Source organism: Spinacia oleracea, chromosome 2 (genome assembly GCF_020520425.1).
Source record: "Spinacia oleracea cultivar Varoflay chromosome 2, BTI_SOV_V1, whole genome shotgun sequence".
NCBI lineage: Eukaryota > Viridiplantae > Streptophyta > Magnoliopsida > Caryophyllales > Amaranthaceae > Spinacia > Spinacia oleracea.
In genome coordinates this window covers 37516633-37537324 of record NC_079488.1, presented here as the reverse complement: position 1 = coordinate 37537324, position 20692 = coordinate 37516633, and positions in this window count along the sequence as shown.

The following is a 20692-nucleotide window of genomic DNA, read 5'->3' as shown; positions in this document are numbered from 1 at the left end:
TTTGCCTATTTCATAAGTCTTATATGCATGCGATGCATATAATAATTTCGCACGCATCGCGTGCATATAAGACTAGTAAATAATAAAGCAAGTGGTGAAGGGGTAATAAACAAATAAATAAAATATGATAGAAAAATGTATTTTAATCAAAGTAGAGAATGCGTTTATTATAGTAGTTTTTTACTTGGTAAGAAGAAGAAACCCTAATGAATCAGCACCTAGGGTTAACCAGTCCCAGCTACACATCTCTTCGTTTGAGCCACTCCCAAACATTTCGTAGTTGATGAGGCTCGACCTTGTGACCTCAAAGTTACAAGGTGAGTTCCCCACCAACTTATGTTGGTAGTTTATTATAGTAGTAGTCTTATAGGTAAGTAAGATATACGAAGTATGCTCTAAGTACTTGTTTGGTTGACATAAGAATGTAATTTAAGGGAAATTAGTCCCTTTGTTAAATTTATAGAATTTATTTGACTTGTTTGGTTAACAACATGGGAATTAGAACTTAACATAACTTTAATTGATCAAGGGGGGCTAGGTAATTTACTTCCCATGTTTTGTAGGAATTCAAACTTCCTCAATTTTTACTTTTTTTATGTCAACCAAACACCTAGCCAAATTATAAATTCACATGAATTTCTACTTCCCCCATTTTTTGATGTCAACCAAACAGCCCCTAAATATTAAATAATTTGTGAATGAGTAGAAAACTTGCAAAAAAAAAATGTAACCTCTAAATAAATACAATACGGCCGCAAAAATGGTATATGTAACCCTAGAAAAAATACAGAGGAAGTACATAGTACTCCTTCGTTCCTTTTTATTTGTCGCTTCCGCAAAAGAACAGGACAACACATCTAAGATGTACCTGCGTGTACGGTACACCCTTTCACATTTTCGTACATGTGTATATAATGTAAGGAGAAAATATAAAAGGATATTAATAAGTAAAATAACATCCTATTAAAATACTCCGCATAAGTGACTGTGTGAGTTTGGTTGTACTATACGAAGTAAGACGAAGAATGACTAATCTGTAAGTTTGGTGGATTACTTCACTTATTACCGGTCCTGAGATAAAAAAAAAGAAATGCATGAACGTATAATTTGATTAGAACTTCCTTCTAACATTAGTACGTAGTTGGTCTAATGAGTATTTATCACTCTCGTCTCCTTGTCCACACTAGTACAACTCTACACCTAAACAATAAAACAAATGTAGCATTAAATATTGATTAAAAGGTTCATTTTTTTTAAAAAACAAACGAAAACTAAACCTGAAAAAAAGGAGTTATTTAGAGGGAAACGAGTGAAGAAGATTTGAACGTTACGGAAATAGTGATATGTGTTTGACAATTTTATAATTTATGGCATTTTATAAATAAGTGTACTTTGTTTTGCACTCTTGGGTTTTTCTACTCCATATCAAATCTGATCGAAATGGACCTTTTCATTTGTATGGTGACAAATCTATTAATGGGAAGTCAACGGTTTTCACTTTTATTGTGTTAAAAACTATGGGTTGTAAATTTTGGAGTAATATCAATTTCAGGCGACCCAACAAATTTTAGATATGTATGAGATTTTGACATAGTGGTAATATGCAATAGCTAGTAGGTAATAAGTTGTAATTTTCATTTATAATTGGTAATGTCATTGTGCCTTATTGTGCAACAAAAAATTTATGATCTAAATATTTTATTGTTTTATTTTGATTAAAATAAACATACAGAGTAATTGTGTTGTCCAGTTATATATATATTTAGAAAAGTCATTCAATTAACATGAAGACGAACAATTTTTTTTTTCTAAAATCGATCATAAAAACTATTCATGGATTTTACAGCGAAATGAATTTAAAATTTGATCAATGTTGGCTCTAGAGTGTCATTGTGTTATTTCATTTTATTTTATTATATATTTATACGTAGTACATAGTAGTTTATTTAAGAGAATGATTCTGGTTGTCCACATAGATTACTTTCCAAAAAAAAAAATATTAAAATTAAAATAAAATAACGCTCGATCGTTTTAAACCCTACTATTCTAAAGTATATCAATATAAAATTAATATCACTAGAAGTCCATATTTACCTCTGATTCCTTGTTTTAGTGAACATTTTTCCTATTACCAATTTACCATACCGTTCATAGCCCATAAAAATAAGTTCTTATTATTTTAATTGAGCTACTTTTAGCATATTTAAAAAGGGTGTTACTAAAAGTTAACCTTATCCTGATCGAAAATGAATAAAAGTTTAGGACAAAAACCGTATGAATTTAAGGGTCAAATTCCACTTGAACCACATAGAGAAATCAGAAATGGTAGTGGACATAGATATGTGCGCAGTGAGGAGTGAGCCAAGAGAAAGGCTACATAAAAGAAGGTTCTATGCTTATTGATGTCTCCTTAGTGGCATGTTTGGATATTCCCTTGGTTTTTGTTGTCTTTGGAAAAGTGAGAGATTCATTATTAATTACTTTATTATACACCTTTCCTATCTCATGATTATTTGCATCTAAAATTATTCCCAAGATTCGAGAACTTTGATAAAAAGTCTACTATTTTTTCAACGATTTGCCAAATGTTTAACCTAATCAACAACTTTTAATGGCCGAATTTACCTACTCAAGAAGTAATTTTGTCTAAATGTTTTAGTACACCGGTAAGAGTAGTAGTTTTGAGAAGAGTATATGAGCACTCAAATTAAGCTTGTCTTAGATTATTATTGACGTCCCATATTTATAGAACAAAGAGGCTAACAATACAAAGATGCTAACGTAAAGTAACGTAAGAAATCGATACCATGTGTCAATACTACCACTAACTTATGAACTCAATGAGGTATTGGCCTAGCTAGTAGTTAAGATCAAGGCCCTGTGTACAATAGGTCTTATATATGTTCTGTTCCGGGATTGAAACGATGGAAGGAGCGTCCTTGATGTCTTGAGTTTCGATCACGTACGGTGCCTGCAAGATGAACTCCGGGCCAAGGGGGGGTCCCCGAGGCGGAGCCTCCGACGCTCAAGTCAGTACAATTGATGTATAAAATGAGGTGTTTAGGGGAGAGAGAGAGTAGGGTGGCTTCTCTAGGGTTAGAGAATGGCCTCTTTACCTTGCCCTTTGAGGGGTATATATAGTGCCTTTGTTGGACCTTTGAGGCCTTGTAAGGGATATTGGGCTTGAGTGGATTTTATTGGCTTTTAGGTTAAAATGGTGGGCCCATTTTAACACCCCAACAAATGCCCCCCAGACCCAATTCTATTTGAAAAATGGGTTGGGTTTTGATTTTGATCACTTCCAAGTGAAAGTCGATTTCAGCTCAGAATTTTAACCTCGGCTCGGATTGTAACATCGGTTCGAGTTGTAATCTCGGCTCGGGTTTTACCTTCGGATTTTTGTCCTTCGAATTTTTACCTTCGGCTCGGTTTTGTCCTTCGGATTTTTACCTTCGGCTCGGTTTTATCCTTCGGATTTTTACCTTCGGCTCGGTTTTGTCCTTCGGATTTTTACCTTCGGCTCGGTTTTATCCTTCGGTTTTTTACCTTCGGCTCGGTTTTATCCTTCGGATTTTTACCTTCGGCTCGGTTTTGTCCTTCGGATTTTTACCTTCGGCTCGGTTTTATCCTTCGGATTTTTACCTTCGGCTCGGTTTTATCCTTCGGATTTTTACCTTCGGCTCGGTTTTATCCTTCGGATTTTTACCTTCGGCTCGGTTTTGTCCTTCGGATTTTTACCTTCGGATTTTACCTTCAGCTCGGACTGTAACATCGATTCGAGTTGTAATCTCGGAGCGATTTTTAACTTCGCTCTTCAAATCCGGAGATCTGTTTAAGAACGTGCTTCTAAAATCGGCTCGGATTGTAACATCGGTTCGAGTTGTAATCTCGGAGCGGCTTTTTACCTTCGGCTCGGATTGTAACATCGATTCGAGTTGTAATCTTTGAGCGATTTTTAACCTCGTTCTTCAAATCCGGAGATCTGTTTAAGAACGTGCTTCTAAAATCGGCTCGGATTGTAACATCGGTTCGAGTTGTAATCTCGGAGCGGCTTTTTTCCTTCGGCTCGGATTGTAACATCGATTCGAGTTGTAATCTTTGAGCGATTTTTAACCTCGTTCTTCAAATCCGGAGATCTGTTTAAGAACGTGCTTCTAAAATCGGCTCAGATTGTAACATCGGTTCGAGTTGTAATCTTGGAGCGGCTTTTTTCCTTCGGCTCGGATTGTAACATCGATTCGAGTTGTAATCTTTGAGCGATTTTTAACCTCGTTCTTCAAATCCGAAGATCTGTTTAAGAACGTGCTTCTAAAATCGGCTCGGATTGTAACATCGGTTCGAGTTGTAATCTCGGAGCGGCTTTTTTCCTTCGGCTCGGATTGTAACATCGATTCGAGTTGTAATCTTTGAGCGATTTTTAACCTCGTTCTTCAAATCCGGAGATCTGTTTAAGAACGTGCTTCTAAAATCGGCTCGGATTGTAACATCGGTTCGAGTTGTAATCTCGGCTCGGATTTTACCTTCGGATTTTTACCTTCGGATTTTTACCTTCGGCTTGGTTTTATCCTTCGGATTTTTACCTTAGGCTCGGTTTTATCCTTCAGATTTTTACCTTCGGCTCGGTTTTATCCTTCGGATTTTTACCTTCGGCTCGGTTTTGTCCTTCGGATTTTTACCTTCGCCTCGGTTTTATCCTTCGGATTTTTACCTTCGGATTTTACCTTCAGCTCGGACTGTAACATCGATTCGAGTTGTAATCTCGGAGCGATTTTTAACCTCGCTCTTCAAATCCGGAGATCTGTTTAAGAACGTGCTTCTAAAATCGGCTCGGATTGTAACATCGGTTCGAGTTGTAATCTCGGAGCGGCTTTTTACCTTCGGCTCGGATTGTAACATCGATTCGAGTTGTAATCTTTGAGCGATTTTTAACCTCGTTCTTCAAATCCGGAGATCTGTTTAAGAACGTGCTTCTAAAATCGGCTCGGATTGTAACATCGGTTCGAGTTGTAATCTCGGAGTGGCTTTTTTCCTTCGGCTCGGATTGTAACATCGATTCGAGTTGTAATCTTTGAGCGATTTTTAACCTCGTTCTTCAAATCCGGAGATCTGTTTAAGAACGTGCTTCTAAAATCGGCTCGGATTGTAACATCGGTTCGAGTTGTAATCTTGGAGCGGCTTTTTTCCTTCGGCTCGGATTGTAACATCGATTCGAGTTGTAATCTTTGAGCGATTTTTAACCTCGTTCTTCAAATCCGAAGATCTGTTTAAGAACGTGCTTCTAAAATCGGCTCGGATTGTAACATCGGTTCGAGTTGTAATCTCGGAGCAGCTTTTTTCCTTCGGCTCGGATTGTAACATCGATTCGAGTTGTAATCTTTGAGCGATTTTTAACCTCGTTCTTCAAATCCGGAGATCTGTTTAAGAACGTGCTTCTAAAATCGGCTCGGATTGTAACATCGGTTCGAGTTGTAATCTTGGAGCGGCTTTTTTCCTTCGGCTCGGATTGTAACATCGATTCGAGTTGTAATCTTTGAGCGATTTTTAACCTCGTTCTTCAAATCCGGAGATCTGTTTAAGAACGTGCTTCTAAAATCGGCTCGGATTGTAACATCGGTTCGAGTTGTAATCTCGGAGCGGCTTTTTTCCTTCGGCTCGGATTGTAACATCGATTCGAGTTGTAATCTTTGAGCGATTTTTAACCTCTTTCTTCAAATCCGGAGATCTGTTTAAGAACGTGCTTCTAAAATCGGCTCGGATTGTAACATCGGTTCGAGTTGTAATCTCGGCTCGGATTTTACCTTCGGATTTTTACCTTCGGATTTTTACCTTCGGCTTGGTTTTATCCTTCGGATTTTTACCTTCGGCTCGGTTTTTATCCTTCGGATTTTTACCTTCGGCTCGGTTTTATCCTTCGGATTTTTACCTTCGGCTCGGTTTGACATCCTGAAGCTTATTTTTTTTTTTGTTGGAGCTTTCCTCTTTATCATTAATTAATGTAAATAGGGACCTACAAAACAAATTGCAACTTGTTTTAATCATTTACCGCCAGGAAGATGCTTTTCTTGTAGTAAAAGATTGTTTATCTTTTAAACAGATCTTTCTCTTGGCTCTTGATAAATGGAACTTGGTCATTAGATGTTTTGCTGATGCGTAGCTCGTAATTGATTTGTTTGTTTGCGACTGAAGTGTCGTCAAATGAGTTTGCCAAACACATTATCCACCTTCGAATGATGAAGATTTGTTAGTAAACTAGTAGTTCTGGCTGGCTATCTTCAAATTTTCCGACCACTTTTGTGCTTGAACACGATAGCCATGTAAAAGTGGATCTTCATGGGTTATTGTACTCTCTCCCCACAGACGGCGCCAAATTGTTCCGGGGTTGAAACGATGGAAGGAGCGTCCTTGATGTCTTGAGTTCCGATCACGTACGGTGCCTGCAAGATGAACTCCGGGCCAAGGGGGGGTCCCCGAGGCGGAGCCTCCGACGCTCAAGTCAGTACAATTGATGTATAAAATGAGGTGTTTAGGGGGAGAGAGAGAGTAGGGTGGCTTCTCTAGGGTTAGAGAATGGCCCCTTTACCTTGCCCTTTGAGGGGTATATATAGTGCATTTGTTGGGCCTTTGAGGCCTTGTAAGGGATATTGGGCTTGAGTGGATTTTATTGGCTTTTAGGTTAAAATGGTGGGCCCATTTTAACACCCCAACATGTTCGATTTTCCACGCCCCAATTTGTAATTTATATTGTCCTTATGGCTCATTCGCATGAAAAAAAAAAAGTAACTTATGAACTCAATGCCAATCAATGATGCCACTAACGTATGAAATCAATGCCAAGCAATAATAACGAGATAATATATCAACACAATATTTCAACAAGTTTTAAAACAATTAAAGTCAAATAATGAAACAATAACATTCATCGGCTAGTTTCCTATCAAATCGTATGTCGTTTAGTTAACCGTTGGACAATACACAAAAGTATGCTAGCTGGATAATGTGTCATGTAGTTTGACAACTAACTAACTAGTCGGACAATGTTTTACAAGAATTTATACAATAATACTCCCTTTAATTTATTAGGTTTTGTTCTTTTTACTTGATCTTATCTGATTTTTCTAGTTTCTGATATGGTCTTTTCGAGTATGAGCTTGTCTGTTATGAATGTTTTTAGAGAGTGTTTTTTTTTTTTTTTTTTTTTTCACAACCATTAACCCATCTACTAAGTAAAATTCTACTTACCTTCAAATTGGTATGCCTAGAAACCAAGAATTATAAATAAACTTAGACGGGTTATTATTATCATTTTTCTAAAGGCCGGGAATTACAATTGCACTTTTAATTAAAAGGTAACGATAATTACCTTCTATAATGATGATTATGGAATGTTGGTTATGTTTATAAGGAGTTGTGTATCACAATATCAGTCGATATATAAATTGTGTATCCCCTATACAATACTCCGTACTTCGTACACAAGATCAAATAAAATGGTATTAAAAGTATAATCCACATATGCGTTTAGACTAGTTATTCTACGTTGAAGAAATAAAAAGAAATTAACTAGTAAAATATAAATTTTGTAGGCAGCACATTTGCACCTATCACCAGTTGGTTAGGATGGAAACTTGTCGGACTTACATATAATCAATCCCTTCTCTAGTATGAGCTTATTTATGGTCCGATGAGTTTATCAAAATACTCGTCATAATACCATTACATGGTTTAAAAGTATGTTTTTACGACAAAAGAATTGCAGTGCGTGGTATGTTATTTTTACACGGTTGCTATACGCAACCTTCAATTACTTTGGCGCACCCCTGTAAAAAACCAGAAATACCCTTTTTAATGCTTTGGTTTCTGTAAGAAATAGTTAACTATATTTTGTTCAATCTGTATGAAATAGTTAACTCTGTTTTGTTCAATCTGTACGAAATAGTTAGTTCCACTATGTTCAATCTATACGAAATAGCTAATTCCGTTTTGTTCAATCTGTACAAAATGGAAGTGTATATTTCATATAAGTTACATGAAGTGACTCGAAAAAAAAAAAAAAACTGATATTAGCTCAATTCCAAGGTCTTCCAAGTCAAAAAAAGCGTCCATGTCAATCAAGTTTACGTGTACAAAAATAATAGGGTAAAAGGGTGAGAGAAAACAATAAAAGTGGTGGTTAGGTTTTTTTTTTTCAGAATGAAACAAATGAAAAAAAGGAATTGCGTCAAGTAAAATCATGTTGCATTTAGCACTTCCCTATTTTTATTTCATTTCTAGTAGTTTGTAGTTTGTTTTACTAAATGCTTGACTTTCTTCTGCCCCATTTTCCGGCGATAAATTCGCATGTTTCGATTTTAATGCATGTAATCAATTTCGCCTACCTTAAAAGCTAAAGTATGGTTGGATCAGCACTCGTGTACACCCTTCATATAGGCCTTGATAATTGGCTGTTGGATGTTGGTTGTCGGCTGTTTTACTTAGCTGGTTTGACTGCCTGTTCAAGTTGGCTGCTTTTGTTGTTTGTTTGACTATGGATTGGTTATAAATATGTTTGGTAAAATCAGTTGTTGGCTGTTGGCTGTAGCTATGTAAAATGACATTTAAGGACATTTAATGTCTTTTATTCATTTTTCAATACATATTGTGTATTGTGTACGGAGTAAAACGTAATTACAAATAAATAAAATATAAATTAAAAACAAATTACTTTATGCAATAGTATTAATAAATTATTATTTTAATTAATAATTACGGAGTAATAATTAATAACTAAACTAATAATAAATAATCAATAATTAATAATTAATAATTAATAATAATCAATAATTAATAATTAATAATTAATAATTAATAATTAATAATAATTATTCATTTATTAATTATTAATTAATCATTAATAATTAATGATTAATTATTAATGATTTATTCACTTTTAGTTATTAGTCATTAATTAATACTCCATAATTATTAAATTCTAATTATTAATTATTCATATTCATTAATAATTATTAATTATTAATTATTAATTATTAATTATTAATTATTAATTATTAATTTAATTATTAATTTAATTATTAATTATTAATTAATAATTAATAATTAATAATTAATAATTAATAATTAATAATTAATAATTAATAATTAATAATTATAAATTATTAATTATTAATTATTAATTACTAATTATTAATTATTAATTATTATTACTAATTATTAATTACTAATTACTAATTACTAATTACTAATTATTAATCATTAATCATTAATCATTAATCATTATTATTAATTATTAATCATTAATCATTAATTATTAATCATTAATCATTAATTATTAATTATTAATTATTAATTATTAATTATTAATTATTAGTTAATTAGTAAAAAACAAGGACAAAAAAGTAATTTAGATAGTGAAAAGCCAAAAGCCAACTCCAAAAAGCTAGTGTTACTAGCTTTTCATTTTTGGCGGAAAAGCTGGCTTTTCAGCAAGCTAAAAAGCCAGTTACCAAACATATTTTTTGGCTGTTTGACCAGATTAAAAAGCCAAAAGCCAAAAGCCAACCAAAAAACCAGCAAAAAGCCATTTGCCAAACAAGGCCATAGTCATTTCTCACCGAGAATTGTTACAATTGTGCCTGACAAACGAATGTACAAAGTAGCTGAAATCAAGATATACGTATTGCAAAATTGAATTAACTTCTATATATTGATGTTGCGTTGAACCCCAAACGAACAGTTGACGGCCTTGACGCATCAGGGTGATCCAAACAACAATGGTAACAATAAAGCCTTAGTCTCAAAATGATTTGGGGTCGGTTAATATGAATTTGACATAGGAGATCGTCAACGTGACCAATCAAACAAGACATGAACGGGAAGTTAAAAGAATAAACAAGGAAGAGGGGGAAAGTGAAAGTAATGAAAATAAAATAAGAGGTAAATATATATATATATATATATATATATATATATATATATATATATATATATATATATATATATATATATATATATATATATATATATATATATATATATTACAGAAAAAATATTATAAGGGATAGTAAAAATAGGTAAAGTTTAAAACGAGAAAAATAAAAATAAATATATTTGAAAATAGCATATACAAGTGAGTCTTGAAAAAATTAAAAAAAAACAAAACGTCCACAAAAGGTTTGCATAACGCAACAAGTAAACTAAGAGAGTCAAAATAGCTAGAAGATGTATAGTGAAATAACGTCATCAACGTATATCCACTCCCTCCACTCTGTCCTATCTAACGTCATATTTTCCTCAATCCCAAGTAGGCTCATATCGTGCTCAATCACCTTCCTCGAAGTTTACTTAGATCTTCCCCCCTTGCAATTAATCCTATCACTTTTCCACCCTTCTAGCCTCCTAACCGGAGCATCACTCGATCTTCTTCTTACATGTCCAAACCATCTTAAACGATTTTTCATCATCTTAAACTCAATCGGTGCAACCCCTACTTTCTTCCTAATAATCTCACTCCTAAGCGATCCTTTCTTGTATGACCACACATCCAACATAACGTGCGCATCTCCGCCACATTCATCTTATGCACGTGACAATGTTTCACTGCCCAATATTCCGTGCCGTATAACAACGTCGATTGAATTGTCGTGCGGTAGAATTTTCCCTTCAATCTTTGGGGCATGCTTGGATTACATAGGAATCCAGGGACACTTTTCCACTTCAACCAACCTTCTTTAGTTCTATGAACCACATCCCCGTCCAATTCCCCATCCTTTTGAAAAAGAGATCCTAAATAGAAAAACATCTCAGAACCTTGGACAATTTTCTCATCTAAGGTAATCGCCCATGTCTCCCCCGTCTCTCTGTTTTGAACTCCACTAAACTTACACTCCATATATTTTGTCTTGTTTCTATCAGCCTAAAACCACGAGATTTTAAAGTTTGTCTCCAAAGTTTGTCGTGCGTCAGGGTGATCCAACTATCCTAAAAGATAATTTGTGCTACCCCATTGCAATAGACATCATGTGATTGCCCTCCATGAGTAACACGACTTTGGAATTCTTGTGCACTCAAAAATCTAAATGGAGTGCAAAGTATTTTTCGAAAACCAAAAGAGTATTTTCTGTGCGAGAAGATGAAAGTGTATGAGTTTCGTTTTATGAGAATAGCATATTTGGATGAAAAATTCATGCTCTGGGAATAAGATCTAACTCCAATGGAAAACTCAAACAGGGTTCAAGTAAGGATTTTTTTTTGCTAAATAAGCTGTCATACTTGGCATTTGGCCTCATATTCCCCTCGGATATGGTTGGCTACAAGTTATAAATCATTGTCGAGGCAGACATGTTCGTCTTCCAGAGATAGGCAGAGCTGTATCCCGCAATTACAGCTTCGTATGCAACTTTAGGTTGCTTTGAATCCGAACTTCAGAGCATAATCAATCTTTTTCGCACTGGAAGGACTAGGACCACCCCGGCTCTCGAGCCATTGAATGTGGAATATCCATTTGTGTAGACCTCCCAAGTTCTCTTGGTCTCATCTAATACCTCTTGATATGAGCATTCAGCTAAGAAATCAGCGAGTGCATGTGCTTTGATTGTTATCCTCGGCTGATACTTGATGACGGACTCTGAAAGTTCGAAGGCCCAAGCGGCAATCTTCCCGATATCTCTATTTTGTCCAACACATTTTCAAGTGGTTGGTCAGGCAAGACTACAATATGATGAGAGTCGAAGTAGGGTCTTAGCTTCCTTGCAGCCACCACGACTGCATATGCCACCTTTTTAATGAGGAGATACCGAGTCTCGACTCCCGTTAGAGTGCGGTTGGTGAAGTAGATTGGTTGTTGTCTTTTCTCTTCTTCCTAAAGGAGAACCACACTCACAGTTCCAAGACTACATGCGACATATAGATAGAGGGTTTCCCCATTTTCGGTATGGCCAACTTCGGCAGTTGAGCTAGGTGGGCACAGAGCTGTTGGAAAGCTTCCTTTTTCTCTTGTTTCCAGATAAGCTTGGGGTCCAATTTCCTTGGGATGCCTTTATTATTTATTGGTTCTACTTCTTCTCCGGGGAGGGTTTTTTATTTGAGAGCTTTGAAAAAGGGAGCACCCTTGTTCGAAGATTTGGAGATGAACCGTGATAACGCGGCTAACCTGTCGGTTAGTCTTTGCACGTCTCTCTTTGTCTTCGGCTCTGGTAAAATGAGTTTTTCATGAACTTTGTCCGAGTTTGCATCAATCCCCCTTTTTCTCATAATAAGTATGAGGAACTTCCCTGCTTTTACCCCGAAGACACATTTCTTCGGGTTCAGCTTCATCTTGTACTTCCTTAGATTGCTTAATGTCTCGCAAAATCCTTGATGTGATCCTCCTCTTTTATTCTTTTGATGATAGAATCTTCCACATAAACCTCAACGTCCCTTCCCATCTGATCATCAAAAACATGATCAACTAGACTCGGATAGGTTTCACCAGAACTTTTCAGTCCGCAGGGCATCATCCTGTAGTTGAACACTCATGCGCTTGTGATAAAGACAATTTTTCATTTTCATGGGGGTGCATGAATACTTGATGGTATCTAGAGAAGGAATTCCTTAAGCTCAGCATTGCATGACCACTTGTTGAGTCTACCAACAAGTCTATCCTCGAGAGAGGATATCAATCCTTAGGGCATGCTCTATTCAAATCTGTGAAGTCCATGCACATGCGCCATGAACCGTTTTCTTTTTTGACCATCACCACATTGGCTAGCCACTTGGGGTAGATGCAAGGCTCAATGAACCCTACTTCTAGTAGCTTCTTCACCTCTTCAGCAATAGCTTTGTTCTTCTCTGAGGAGTAATTCATTTTCTTTTGCTTGATTACTCGGGCTACGACACCGACATCCAGCTTTTAGCATATCATCTTCGGATCTATCCCTGGCATGCCAACTATCGACCATGCAAATATATCTTTGTCATCCCTAATAATTGTATGAGATCCATTCAGAGCTTCGAACTTAGGACCTTTCCTATTCTGACGCTCCTATCGGAAATCGTTATCGAGGAAGATATCCTCAAGTTTCTGATCTGGCTCGGGAGAAGAGTCCTCGGGCCAAGCATGTACCTCTGCGGGTGTTACCTGACTGCTCGAGCCGGTCTTTCTCCTTTTTGCCTCTTTCTCCTCACGTAAGGGATCTTCTTCTTCTTCATCTTCCGGACCATCTCCCAGTCTTGGCTTTCTGATAGTTGTGTGGCAAGTTCTCCTTGCTATCTCTTGATCTCCTCTTATCCGTTCGGCGAAGCCTGCGTCCGAGACATACATCATCATTTGATGGTATGTAGATGGGATGGCCTGCATTATGTGGATCATGGTTCGTCCCATGATGACATTGTACACTAACCCATGACCAGAAATTCTGCTATGACGTTTATTGCAGCATGGCCTTTGCTGATGGTGACTGGTAGGGTGATTTTTCCGAGGGGAATTGTTGATGACCCATTGAATCCAATTAGCGGGTAGCTGACCTTCGCCACTGCATCCTCATTGGGTTGAAGGATCAGTTGGTTAAAGTAATTCCTGAAAATAATGTTGACGACGCTTCCCCCATCGACCAATACTATGTGAACATTGTGGTTGTTGAATACCCATGGAGATTACCAAAGTATTATCATGTTTGTACTGGACGTTGAGACAATCATCGCCGTGAAGGTCATGTTCAGAAGGTGAGTCTCCTTTTCACCTATTGTGCTGTAATTGACCTAATGAGAAAGGCTTCTCAAATATCTTTTGCGGGCATTGGGACCTCTGTCCCCCGAACATCACTAAGATATTGGGCTTTCTAGTTCCTATAGCTTCGTAAATTCTCTTTTGGGACAAATCTTGAGTATTTCCAGCAGGTTTGTTTTTCTTATCTAGCATTCCATCTCTTCGGTCAGCCAAGTACTACTTGAGGTACCCTCGGCAGATGAGGTCCTCGATGTTGTCCTTCTGTTGTTTACACTCTTCGGTGTAATGACCGTAGTCATCGTAGGGATTTACAGTTAAACAAATAACATGATAGCAGAATAATCCCAAAGCTAGAATCCATGTTTAAAGTACAGTTTAAGCATAACATCATACATTTGTAGCGTGAGCTTCCGTATAGTCTACGAACAAGATCGAGAACTCCAAGTGTAGTTCCTCTGCTTAGTCCACAGACAGTGTAGATCCTCCTTGAGATTGATATCTTAGATCTCTTTCAAGGTTTGTAGCTTTTTGGGATGAACAATATGGAGGTACAGAGAAAATTAGGGTTTCTCTTGATGTGCTAGGGTTAGTGTACGACTGGATTAGAGATTAGAAAATAATAGGTTTAAGTTAATAAACCTAGACAAGTGTGCGAGCCAACCGACCAACGGGCTTGGCCGACCAGCTTGCACGAGTCAGCCCAACATGCACGCGCGCACAGGCGTTGGGCCGTGGATCGCGATGTGTTGCTGGGCTGCTGTTGCTGCCTCGCTGCATGGCCCGCCCGCGCACACAGCCACACGGCCATGGGCATGTGCTGTGATGCAGTGCTGCTGCCCTCGCACCCATGGGCCTTGAGTTTTTCGCACACTCGGCTCGTGGGCTGCCCTTCGTATGTGTCCGATGGCCTTTCGGCCAATTCTTATCGTATAGTACAATACGATCCAACATCCTACAATATGATTATTCATTTTTCCTAGCTTACGAATATAGGCAATACGATATACGATTACGATCCAACGTTTTATCGCATAATTATTTTTCCAAACTAATTCCCAAAAATCCATTAAATGAATTTCCGATGCATTTAATCCGACGATCTGTTTTATGTCATTTGTGTGACCTTCTAGGTTCAGTCAAGAGTAAGCTGTGAGCATAATAAGGATTATAACTCACTGATCGAAAGCAATGCTTCAGCTAGCTGTTCCGATCACTTGATCTCACTGAATTAATTATTCCTTAATTAATCTGAACCTTAGTATTGGACCAATACACCTTGGGTGAAGGACACATTTCATCTGTCTCCCACTTGTTCTTTAAACAAGTGTGCATTCCAATACCTATGTCTCTTAGTGTTACTTACCGAATATAAGGTAAGATCCAAGCCATCCTTATTAGGTCCAGAAGTGTTTCTCTAATTAGTGAGTTCAATTGTTAAAATTTTACAGATGGTTAAGCCTCACTACTACAAAAATGGTCTAAGGAACTATTGCTAGGGCACCGTATAAGTCACTTATCAGGTTTTTTAGATAAAGGAACCAATTATCTTAGAAGTGCGGTTTCTTAGAAAAACTATAAGAAATCTCATACTTGAAATATATGGTTTCTTTGATAATATTATATTTTAAGAATAAATCAAAGGAACCGGAGATTTTGCTAAACCAGTTTCTTATATGACTATGATTTCCCAATTAAGTAATTTTGAACTTTTTTCCCCATATATGACTATGGTTGGCATATATCACGCTACCAATATTTTGTGTTAGGTTATTTTTCCATCCACGTATATAAATACTCCGTACGAAACTCGCTATATTTCAGTCATCATTTTCGATTATTCAATCAACGACATTAATATTTTTTTTAAGGTAATTTTGACCATTATAAGAACTTGTTCTAATTAATTCACATTTCAATCCTCTCTCTCCTCACCAGTTTCATTTTTTTTCAAGGGTGTCGCAGTTTTAACTGCTAACCTTTCCAACTTTCAAAAATCAAAATCCAAGAATCCTTCATTTTCTCTCTTCTCGGTCTGCGATTCAAGCTCATCAATGGGGGCAGCCAATAATCGTGAAGGTTTGGAGCTCTTAGATTCCGACGATTATGACGAGCGTTAATATGAAAGTGAAGAGGATGACGATTACGACACCTTTGAAGAGCAACATGATGAACAACAACGCGGCCTTAACGACCGTCAGACTTCTCCGTCATCGTCTTTGAATGATTTTAAATCTAGATTGAAGGCTTTAAATGGTCGAAATTGTGAACAACAATGACGTTGAATCAGTTTCTACTTCTGCTTCGCATACGAGAAATGTTATCAAGCTTTACCGTCATTTTGGCGGCGGTACCACCGGCGATGATGATGATGAAGAGGCAGAGGGGGGTAAGTTTTGGGAATTGCGTGTGGGTCGAAAATTAGGGCTAGGTTTCCACGGATTTGCAATTGATGATGACGACGATGTGGGATGGTGGTGGTGATGATGATGACGGCGTGGGATGCGGTTGATGATGAGTTGATTGGAAGCAAAACCCTAGTTCTACTCCGTCGAGGATTTGGTTGAGGAATTCGAGAAGATTGCGAATACCCAAATATTTAAAATTTAATAAAAAAGAATTAAAAAATCAAAGACCAGATTTTGGTGTCTCTGAAACTTCCAGCAACCTTCAGTAATGAGGAGTTATACTACATCGATTTTCGGCAACGACGACAATAATTCTAGGCCATGGAAGGTTGAGAAACATAAATGTGTCTAACTAGGAGGCTTTATTGATAAGATAAAAAACTTGTACATCTAATATTGAAATGTCAATGTTATCAAGACTAGGATTTCTATATTTGCTGTTTTTTTTTAATATAATTTGTAATTTTGCGAGTGTTCAATTGGTAGCAGTTATACAATTCAATTTGAAAATATAAAAACCAAACGAAAATCAACTTCCATTTTTTTAGAAACTAAAACAAGAAAATAGAACTGATACCGAACAAACCCTTAACTAAATCATCAAAGAAACCGTAGATGTTTAAAATATAGTTTCATAACAAAATCAAAGGAACCGCACTTTGTAACAAAGTGGTTTCCTAGTACAGTCAAAGAAACCGCATATTTTATCAATTCGGTCTCGTATTCTTTGTATTTAAATTGACAGAAAATGATCTAAGAAACCAGTTTTCTGTCAAAATTGGTTTCTTAGATATATCAAAGAAACCAGGCGAAAACTCCGGTCTCTTATGCTAAGAGACCTACTACCTAGGCACCGTATAAAGTGAGGTTTCTTTGCCTTGTTCTGCTCAGTTTCTTAGGCTATTTTTGTAGTAGTGCCTTAACCAATATGAGCATGGCCATGCATTTTGATAGTATCTAACTCTTCGAGAGGCCCTGTACAACAACAACACCATATCCTATCAAAGATAGGATGACAATCCCTTCATATAACTTATAAACAACTTACTTTGATTCATAGCTAGTCTAAATACTGCTTTTATAGTCTCCTTTTACGGTGCGACGTTTAACGAGCATCAAAGCAAACTAATTCTCAAACAAGCAGCCATAAATACTCAGGTTTTGAAGAATAGGTTCCAATCACCATTAATGAGAACGACTTATGACATGACTTTAATTTCTTAAAGTGTTCTCATGGTCAATCCGATACGAATTCCAATAAGTATCTATGCAAATGATTTATGACATCCATGTCCCATCTAGTTCAAGAAACTGAACTATAAATCAACTTGCAATATAATCTTCATTAGTCATTGTTCGTCTAACCATTCAATGACCTGGATTAGGGATCCTTTTGTGATTCAATATTCAATTTCACTTAAGGGCGTTTTTTTAATCAAGGAATCCATCCTAGATATCCCATTTGAATGGTTTTGAACCACTTGGACTTCATCATTTAATACTAAACCATGTTAAATGAAATATGAAATATAATTTCATAAATGATAAATGTTTAAACCAAATGCTTTCAAATTTATGGGCTTCTAACCCAAAATTAAATCATTTAATATCTTACAGATATGGGTCTTTCACCAAATACTTAAAACATTCATGGAAGTCAAACTTGTTTCCATTTCTGCATATGAGTGTTGTATCTCATTTGTTGTAGAGGTTTAGTTTATCATACTTTGTTATTCTTAGTATCTTTTCTATCAAAAGTCTTTCAATGTAAGATTAAAAGATATTTGAATATGTTTATAGAATGGTCTAGTCTTTCATCGTTGTTAGAATGATTCTCATATTTAAAAAAGAAAATCATCCAGATAGCAGACTTGTGATCACCTGATTTCATTGAAGAACTCCCAATATAAACAATTCCCTTTTATTTCTTCTTAGGCAATAATTAATTCATTTCAATAATGTAGAATTGCAAATGATGCTTCTCTTTTAGAATACTTCAACCAGTTCACAGAGATGTGGGAGATTCATCTTTTGACCGGAAACTTGGAAACTAATCATTGATTCAGTTTCTTATGCATTACATATGGTTTTGAACCTATGTTACCACCCTTTAATCACGACGCTTAATTTCCCTTGTATGTTTGTGGTTTGCCTAACAACCAGATTAAACTTTTGTTTAGGCAATGCATGTAGCATTAAAACTTTAGTTCATCTTTATTTCCTCTTATCAAGTGCTCATCCTACATGTCCAAATGTATTGGATGTTCTTGATATTATTCTAATGATCTTTGATTTTTGATCAAGAGAGATTGGTATAAACTCGTCATGATTTAACACTCACGAGTTATCTTAGCAATCTATATATCACACCAAACATGATTGATTGTAATGCAAGAACCATTCGCAATTTAAAATCTATCCATGTAACTTTTAGGTCATTCCGTTTCACGAGATACCGAATCTTGCTAAATCTTGGCATTGCCATGTGATATAAGGTGAAGGTTCCTCTTCAAGGTTTTTCATGTTTAACTTTAGTAATAACAACCTAGCTCTACACTTAGTTAAAACATTCATTACTTAGATTTACTCATATGGGTTGCGAGTCTATTTTGAGTCTCTCATTTGTGTTTGATTCAGTAATTACTTTTACTGAATCCAAACAACGCATTAGATCCTATCTAATGGACCTTTAAACCAATATGATATAAGTTTCGCCATGGTTCTAATATTGAGAAATACTTTCAAATCTAACCATTTAGAATTTGAATGTCATTTTCAACAGAGAGATATGCATCTCATATATAGAACCAATAAAGTTGACTTAGCTCCCACTAAAATTCTCATCTATAAGATGATTCATATTTTCACAAATCTATGATTGCTCAATAGCCTTGTTGAAAAGTATGGTCCAATTCCCACTTGCATGCATTAATCTACGTATAGATTTCTTAAGCTTGCTTCTTTATCTAGCATCCAAAACTTTTACATTGTGTAATGTACACAACTCCTTCCAACAAGTCCAATTGAGGAGGATGTTTCGTATTCCAATTGCCATATTTCCATATGCATTTATTGCTAGATTTATCAAAAATAGTTCAAGTATTCCGACTTGGTGAAAAAAATTTCAACATTATCAATATCATGAGGTTGTTTGTAATCTCTAACCACCAATCTAGCTCTTCTTTGGTATGTATATACAATATCATCTTTGTATGTTCTTGAAAACATGTTTTTAACCAATGGGTGTGAACCCTTTATGCAAAATAACCAAATAATAGACTTGATTTTTAAGATGAAGATATTTCAGATTACTGGCCTCAAACCATTTTAGGATTTGATGGCCTCAAACCATAATCCATGTTTGGGAATTTTTAATTCGTCTGTAAGTCGTATGTTCTTGAAGATCTTCCAAAGTCTTCATAGGTTTCATTCCTCAAGATATCAATGTATCTATCTTGGTTGAATTCTGTTCCTTATACGATTTACCTAGGTATTGAACATCAAACGTATTAGGATTCTCTATGAACACATTACTCAAGTCCTTTGAGTATTAGGATTCTCTTGAAGCCCTTCCAGAGTCTTCTTGAAGCTTTTCCAAAGACTTTATGTGTGGAGCGCTTTCAAAGGCTCCTAAATATCCTATATTTGTTTATTGCTTGACTCGAAGTTCTTTTGAGGTCACTTTGAGGTCATATTTCTCCCACTTGCCTTTTTGGAAATATGATGGTTTCCTAAAAGACACTATGTAGAGCAACAATCATGTGTTCCCAGATCTGTGGTAGAATCAATACCATTTGTTTCTATAACTCGCTCATAAAGAAACATATATTTATTCTTGAGTTTGTTTAATGTAAACACCAACTCCCACTGGATTTGACAACCCTATATATATATGCTGAAAAGATATACTAAAATAGAGTTAAATCCTTAGGATATATTTTTTCTAGTTTTGACAAATTTAGTTTCGTGTGATAGTCGTCTGAGAGTATCATTTCGAAACTATGTAGGAAGATAGTCGTGATTATCATTAATCGAATAAATTTTTATTTTTCCAACTAGACATACCATATTTTTGTGGAGCTTTTATTGTAATAATGACATATAAACAATCTTAATAATCATTCTTGGCTCATGCAAACATCATCTTGATCTAGTCTAGATGTTCCAAATATCTTGCCAAGTAGATTTTATGTCCTTTTGTGAATCGCATTAAAGCATTCATGTATTTCACTTTGAGTAAATATATCCATTTTTTCTCAAGTTCTTGTGAAATAGATAAGTCATAAAATCTATCTTTGGCCTATGAACGTAATTGTCTAGAACCTTCTAACAATAGTCCATAACTATGTCATGTTCAACAAAGACCAATGCATCTTAAATTTATCAACTTTCAAAGATCCATGCCATGGAATTTTCGAATGTTGTCTTGGGATATGGTCGTATGACATTGCCAAAGATATGTGGAACACAAATCAAGATATTTGATTTGAACCTTCTGAAGTTTGAGTGTCAAGAGATTTGTTTGTTTATTAATCAATCATATGACTCAACCCTTAAATGACCATTTCATTGAAGTAAACACTCAACG